Raw genomic sequence first — 7,547 nt, 5'->3', positions numbered from 1 at the left:
TCACTAGTGAAGCCATCAGGTCCTGGACTTTTGCTTTTGGGGAGGTTTTTGATTTAAAAAAAACTACCAGGCATTATTAAAAAGAAATTGAAGAAGACACTAAGAAATGGAAAGACATTCCATGTTCATGGATTGGAAAAATAAACATAGTTAAAATGGCCATATTACCCAAAGGGATATACAGATTTAATGCAATCCCCATCAAAACTCAATGGCATATTTTAAAGAAAAAGAATAAAACATCATCGTATTTCTATAGGATCACAAAAGATACAGAATAGACAAAGCAATCTATTGAGAAAATCTCTGTGAAAAAAGAACAAGGCCAGAGGTATCACACTCCCTGATTCCATTTATACTATAAAGTACAATAATCAAAGCAGTATGGTATTGGCAGAAAAACAGACACACAGACCAATGGAACAGATTTAAGAAACCAGAAATAAACCCACTTATATATGGGCAGTTTTTGACAAAGGATTCAAAATCATACGATGGAGAAAAGAAAGCCTCGTCAGTAAATGATGCTGGAAAACTGGAAAGCAATGTGCAAAAGAAGGAAACCGGATTGCTGTCACCATACACCAAATGAACTCAAAATGGATAAAAGACCTAAATAGAGCACCTGAAACAATAAATTGCATAGAAGAAAGCATAGGTACTAAATTTATGGACCTTGGTCTTAGAGACACTTTTATGAATTTGACCTCAAAGTTAAGGAAAATAAAAGAAAAAATAAATCAACGAGACTAAATCAAACTGAAAAGTTTCTCCACAGCAAAAGAAGCCATTAATAAAACAAAGAGGCAAGCAACCAAATGGGAAAAGACATTTGTAAACAACACCTCCAATAAGTGGCTAATATCTAATATGTATATAAAGAATTCATACAGCTCAACAACAATAACAAAAACAAACAATCCAATTAAAAATGGTCAGAAGACCTGAAAGACACTCCATGCAAGAAGACATACAGATGGCCAAAGAAAGATGAAAATATGCTCAACTTCACTAGCTATTAGGGAAATGAAAATCAAAACCACAATGAAATACTACCTCACACCTATTAAAATAGCTATTATCAACAATACAATTAATAAAAAGTGTTGGAGAGGTTGTGGAGAAAAAGAAACCCTTGTACACTGCTGGTGGGAAAGTAAATTGGTATAGCCATTATGGAAAACAGTATGGAGGTTCCTCAAAAAAATTAAGAATAGAATTACAACATGACCTAGCAATCTCTCGTCTGGATTATCTACCGAAAAAATCTGAAAAGATTTATCCGTAAAGATATATGTACCCCTATGTTCACTGTAGCATTATTCATGGTGGCCAACACATGGAAACAACCAAAGTGTCCTTCAATAGATCAGTGGATAAAGATGTGGTCACCAGAGGGTGATAGAAGAAGGAGGGGAGGTAAAAGAGTTTAAAGGGGGCCAAATATATGGTGATGGAAGGAGAACTGACTCTGGGTGGTGAACACACCAAGCAATATATAATGTATTATAGAATTGTACACTTGAAACCTATATAATTTCACTAGCCAATGTCACCCCAATAAACTTAATTTTAAAAAAGTTTTCCAGCATATATTTTATGTTAACATCAATATTTAGCTCATATATTTTCAGAAGTACTACCATTTTACATCCCCTTCACAATGTTTCCTTCAGTAAATATAAATACATTTTATTTGTAATTCTTTAAATGTTTTATAAATTTTAGGTGCTGCAAAATTTCAGGCATTCATTCTCCATTCTACTTCAGTTCAGAAAAAAATTTAACCAATTAATTAAAATTGAGTCTCAACAAAATACTATATTTTCAAGTAAAATATTCCAACATGCAATAATAGAATTTCAAAGTTCAATCTTGTACTCTCTTGGAGCTCTCACAATTTAATCTGCTCAATTTATTTTTTGATTTTGAAGGGATCATATTTCAATCAACTTTTGTTTGCAAACTCTTGTTCAATGACAAGAAATTATTAAAGCTTCAAAAACAGAGTTTTTGGTGTTCCATTATTTTATGTTTGGTTAAAGATTTCCTGCTGATTTTGAATAAACTGCAACTATTTTAAAGTAATTTATTTAAAAAGTAATGTCAAGATTGTCAAGCACTTAGTTTGACATAAACTAAGTATGTCAATTTCTAAAATTTAAAGGACAACAATTTCTAAAATTATAGTGATGATGAACTGCAAAGTAAAAATTGCAAACTGCCATGCTAAGCTTTTAAACATGAAATTTCTCCTAAAATTTTATAGTTTAGTTATAATAAATGAAGAATTCACACTCAAATGTTATACATCTGACATATGAGATTGCTTCTGCCTATAGAGCAGATTATTTCAGTTCATTTGGATGAAATTTTACGATTACCTGTCTTCCACAAACCCAAATATATTTGTCTCTTGTTAACTTATTAGGAGCATCACTTTTTTTTTTTTTTAATAAAATATGGAACATTTCATGAATTTGCATGTCATCCTTGAGCAGGGGCCATACTAATCGCTTCGGCAGCATATATACTAAAATTGGAATGATTAACCGACCTCTTGCTACACCAAAGTTCACTTATCATTATCAGTGTTATTTTTTAACTTTAACCTTTTAAATTTATATTCAATAGAATTCACAATGTCAGGTACTTCATTAGTTTCTTTACAAAACAAAATTTTAAAGCACTATTTTGAATTTAAGTATTAGATTTAAAATTTTCAATGTTAATTTTTCATTTGAAATATATGATGCTGATATAAAACAGCCATCATGTAACTGTTTGCAAACCTCTTGTGCTAAGGAAGTATAACAACTATCACTATATTTTCATAAACGTATATGTACACATGCCACATACACAGACATCGCAATTAGGAATAGCAGGAGGAAAATTAACTGCTAGAAAGTACGAAATAAAAATTCTACTTCACAAAGTGATACCTAACTGCACTTTCTTCAATTTTCCTGTCTTTAATTATGCTCTTTGGGCATGGTCTTCGGAAAATAACTAGTAACTTTTGACATAAATATCCATGATTCTTCAACAAATTTTTGCCTACTGTTGCATGCAATCAGTAATGTCATTATGACCCCTTGAATAGAAGTTCAACTTATGTGAATATTTTGTGATAGTTACAGTTTCATTATCAACATATTTGAGAAATGAACATTTTTTAACTAAACATATTTTTTTGTTAATTACTGTCAAATGAATTAATTGCAAAATAAGAACAAAAATAACATATGTAGTTGTCCATTTGCCGTGCAATAAATCACAAAATCTCTAGTAAGAAGGTTTATACTAGTATTTCTCATACTTTAAGGAAAATACAAATCACCAAGGTATACTGATACAATGCAATATCAAGGTCTGGTGTGAGATCTGTGATTCAGCATTCTTTTGTTGTTGTTGTTTTAACCACTTTACTGAACTAAAACTGACACATAAAAAGCTGTATGCATTTAATGTGAGATTCTGCAATTCTTTTTTTTTTCAGTTTCAGGTGCACAAAACAATGCAATAACCAGACATTTTACCCCCCACAAAGCACAAAGTAACAACCCTCCTCCCCCAATCTATTGCCCCTCTGACATCGTATATATCTATTACAGTTCCATTGACTCTATTCCCTATGCTGAACTCCATAACCCGTGACTATATATATATATTAAATTATAGTTGGCATACGATATTATTCTGCTTCAGCTCCTGCATTTCTAACAAAATGAAGGCTATGGAACGAGTCTGAGAACAGTATGCTGAGTGGCAAGAATTTGGACACTCTAACTGCTAAGCTTTTTGTCCCTCACATATTTTATAAACACATAATATGATAATGCAACTTCCTATATTATTCCTTGAACCTGGCTCAGTGTCTCTTGCAGGTTTAACACTTATGAACTAAGGAGTCTGCAAATGCAGTCACATAAAATACTGCACTCCTGCAAACTCATTCCCCTCATTCCTTTGGAAGGAGTTATATATCCCTAGCTTCTTGATCAGAACGTACTTTGTTTTATCAGAGAGCAACTTCCTTGAAAGTGATGAGTTGAGTCATTTTCATCTAAGAATGTTTGATAGAGAAAAGATGCATTGCTGATTTTCTTTCAGTTTTAATGTGTTAAAGTGAGAATTCTGTTTGCTACATGTGTTCTCACTGTCAGATGAGACCTTGACAAAGCTCTAAGTGCAGAATTAAGTCCTGCCAAGCCCATTCAACTGTAATTCGACTATTAATGGTGACAGTTTGTTAAGAAACAAACAAACAAACAAACAAACAAACAAACAAAAAAGACAAACATGCAAAATAGCATAGGAAGTGTGGGCACTAGACAAAAATTAGAACCAATCCTCATAAAGTAGGATATATGACAATCTGAAATTTGGGCTTTAGCTTTTGTTTAAAAATGGATCCTTACATTTAATTCCACAACTGTTTTTCTGTAACAACTCACCTTTTTTAAGTAATGCCTTTAGGACAGACTTATACTTAACTATCAATGAAAATTGGTCTCTAGATCAGTAGTTTCAATCTCAAATTTGTTAAGAACTACTTGTGTGACCCACAGTTTATCATTAGACTTCTCTGAACCCCATTTCCCTCCTTTGTGACAAGAAGACTAAAGTCATCATTGTTTATGACCAATTTAAAATATATAAATTGTTTTGTTCATTGAGCTCATTAACAAAGAAAACTAATTCATCCATAATTTGAACATTATGAAATCCATTGTATTAAACTTAAAAAAAAAAAAAATGTTGTGTGAGAAACTGTATTAAAAGTATTTGGAAATGTATAGGAAAAATGTAACATTAGCATAAACAAAAGGAATTTGCAATATTCTACATAACCTCAATCAGACAAGAAATTAGTGTTCTGTTTTCATGAGAGTTTGAGAATTTCTGCTTGTTTGGAAACGTATTCACTGTTATTAAACTTCATTACAGTACATTTTCTTTTGTGATTGCTTCTGAATGCAAATATATTTAATAGGACATCGGAGCAGTGTTCTGGGACCTGCAGTCTAAAACCTGTCTGCTGTGCAGTTAAGCATCACACATTCTCCATTCTTTTTAATTTGCATTTTTGCCTGTGGATTTGAAGAGGATTCTTGTTCCCTCATCTCATTGCACTTACGAATTTATATGGAAACAGAAGAATGATCTAGAAGTTAAACATGGGTAAAATCCTAGTGGGTTTCAAATCTTTAATAGAAACAACAACAACAACAACAACAACAACAACAACAAAAAACTATTGGAGTTTGTGAAGCAAATTTTCAGGGCAATCTATGTTCTTCTAAACTTGAAAGAATATTTTCTAGTGGTTTATTTTCTCAGATCTGCCATTTTGTTTAAACTCAAACTAAATGATCTAAACTGACTAACCTCACTTCCAAACTCATCAAATCACCTGAATTAGGTGAAATTTCTGTGATTATTAAATCTTATTAATTAAAATATCCCACACAATAATTACATAGCATGCAGCCTATTCAAAGATGCAATTTAATGCTTATAAAACACGAAAACTTTTTATGACACATACCTCAAACTTAGTAACCATAATGCTGGTTTACATGTTTTAGAATACTTAAGATTATCTTTATTCATGGTCACCTAAAGTTTTTTTCTGACTCTCCTTGAAATCTTTCAACCTCTGTTTATTCTTACAGACAAGATGTAACTTCTTACCCTTCTTCCCTACCAGCATCACCGTCAGATTTTTACCTTTTTCAGAATTCATGGTATCAAACATTCAAGCAAATACATAATTCTCTCTTTCTTTTACATAATCACATCTTTATTTCCTCAAGTTGACGCAAAACTATATTAAAATATCGAGACAATAACTTTTAAATAAATAACTTAGATAAATCTTTTGAACCTGTTTTCTCATAACTAGTGAATGGATTAAATTAGATGAATGGTTTCCAATTTGAGCTTGATCACCAAGCCTGTTCAAGGCATGCTAAAAATGACATATTACATTGTCCCGTCTCACACTTACTAAACCAGAAATTCTGGGACTGAGCCTGGAAAGGATGCATGTTTCAACAGTTCTCTGCATAATCCTTTTTGGAGAATTCTTAGTATTATATCCAACAAGAGCCTTACAGTTTCATACTCTTATACAAAACTCTGGATTCTTTATCCAGTTAGCTCCAAAGGATTCAGTTTTTAGTTCAACAGGATCTTACAGATAAATAATTTAACATTCTAATTTTATCCTATCAAACAAATTTTGCTAAAATTAGCTGATTTGATTGAACTCCCACAGTCATTTAGTAAAAGAGGCAGTCAGGGGTTTGTCTAGCCTGCATCCAGGGGTCAGTGGGATTTGGTGTAGTTTGAACAGAATAATCAGAGACAAGTCGAAAAAGATATGTCATTGATTGCCATTCATCTTTAGTTACAGTGATTTTTTCCCCTCTTTAATCAAAATGGCTTTTGACTCCACATATGAAGATTGCTCATGTTATCCTTTCTAGCAATTTTTTTCAGAATTTGTTTCGTACAATTGCTCACATGTAACATTCAAAAATGCAACTTCTCAGGATTCCATAATTAATCAAATTGAGACTACATGTAAACCCACTTCCTCAAAATCTAATGATTACTTACTTAGAATCTATCATCTGGCCTTACTAACACACACAGTGCACACATGATTCCCATAATACTGCATTTCTGCTTCCTGAGCTTCTCAAAACAGTTGAAGAAATTAATTTATGAAAAGTAATCCTAGACACAATGGGTATTTAAAAATTATACTTCTGATGCAAACATTTAAGTTAGCCAGCTTATCACAAATTTCGAACATAATGGAAAAGTTATTTATTTGGATGCACCAGTCCTCTGAAGCATTTATATTAGTTTTACAACTCATCTCCAAGGAAAAATTTAATTTGTTTATCAACCCACATCTGCATTTCTCAAATTACCATAAATTTTTTTTTTGTTTGTTTGTTTTTTTTAATCAAAGGTGTTCATTCAGTGAAGGAGAAATGAGGATTTGGGTATTTCTAAAAATGAAATTTAGTGCCAAGCAATCAACTCTGATAAGAAAGTCAGTGGACTGTGTCATGATTTTATTTGAGAACAATTAAAAGATTTCATGAAATATAATTAGAAGGACTAAAGTGGAAGAAAATGGTAGCTTTATACTAAGATACACAAGACTCCAAATTTCCAAGAGGGGGTATATTAGAGCAAACTCTCAGTTCCGTCTTAGGAAGAGCCCTGGAGTGCTGAGTCAGACTCAAGGTTCATAAGGCTATGGAGAAATATGAAGTGCTCGCGCTCAAAATTTTCACATAATTTTTAAAAATGAAGTATTCTTATCTCATGTTTTGGTAGAGTTAATAAGATAGATGAAAACATATTATCAAAAGCAAACAATACCTTGATTTGATTTTAATGGAAGAAGAATTCTTGCAAATTTATAGACTGTGCTTAACGGAGATGTGACACTGACCTATGGTGTCAGAAATAAAAGCATCATTTGCCTGACTTCTGAGTCAGAAAGATGAAATAAGGAG

At 32.1% G+C, this 7,547-nt stretch overlaps 1 pseudogene; it reads right to left on the bottom strand.

The window, feature by feature from the left end:
- Positions 1 to 2,456: 2,456 nt before the first annotated feature.
- On the bottom strand, positions 2,457 to 2,556 carry LOC141572522 (U6 spliceosomal RNA; annotated as a pseudogene).
- Positions 2,557 to 7,547: the final 4,991 nt, after the last annotated feature.

This window comes from Rhinolophus sinicus, chromosome 14, assembly GCF_057876585.1.
Source record: "Rhinolophus sinicus isolate RSI-liver-muscle chromosome 14, RSI-T2T, whole genome shotgun sequence".
Taxonomy (NCBI): Eukaryota; Metazoa; Chordata; class Mammalia; order Chiroptera; family Rhinolophidae; genus Rhinolophus; species Rhinolophus sinicus.
The sequence above is the reverse complement of the archived record's forward strand: the minus strand, read 5'-3'. Positions and strand labels throughout refer to the sequence as shown.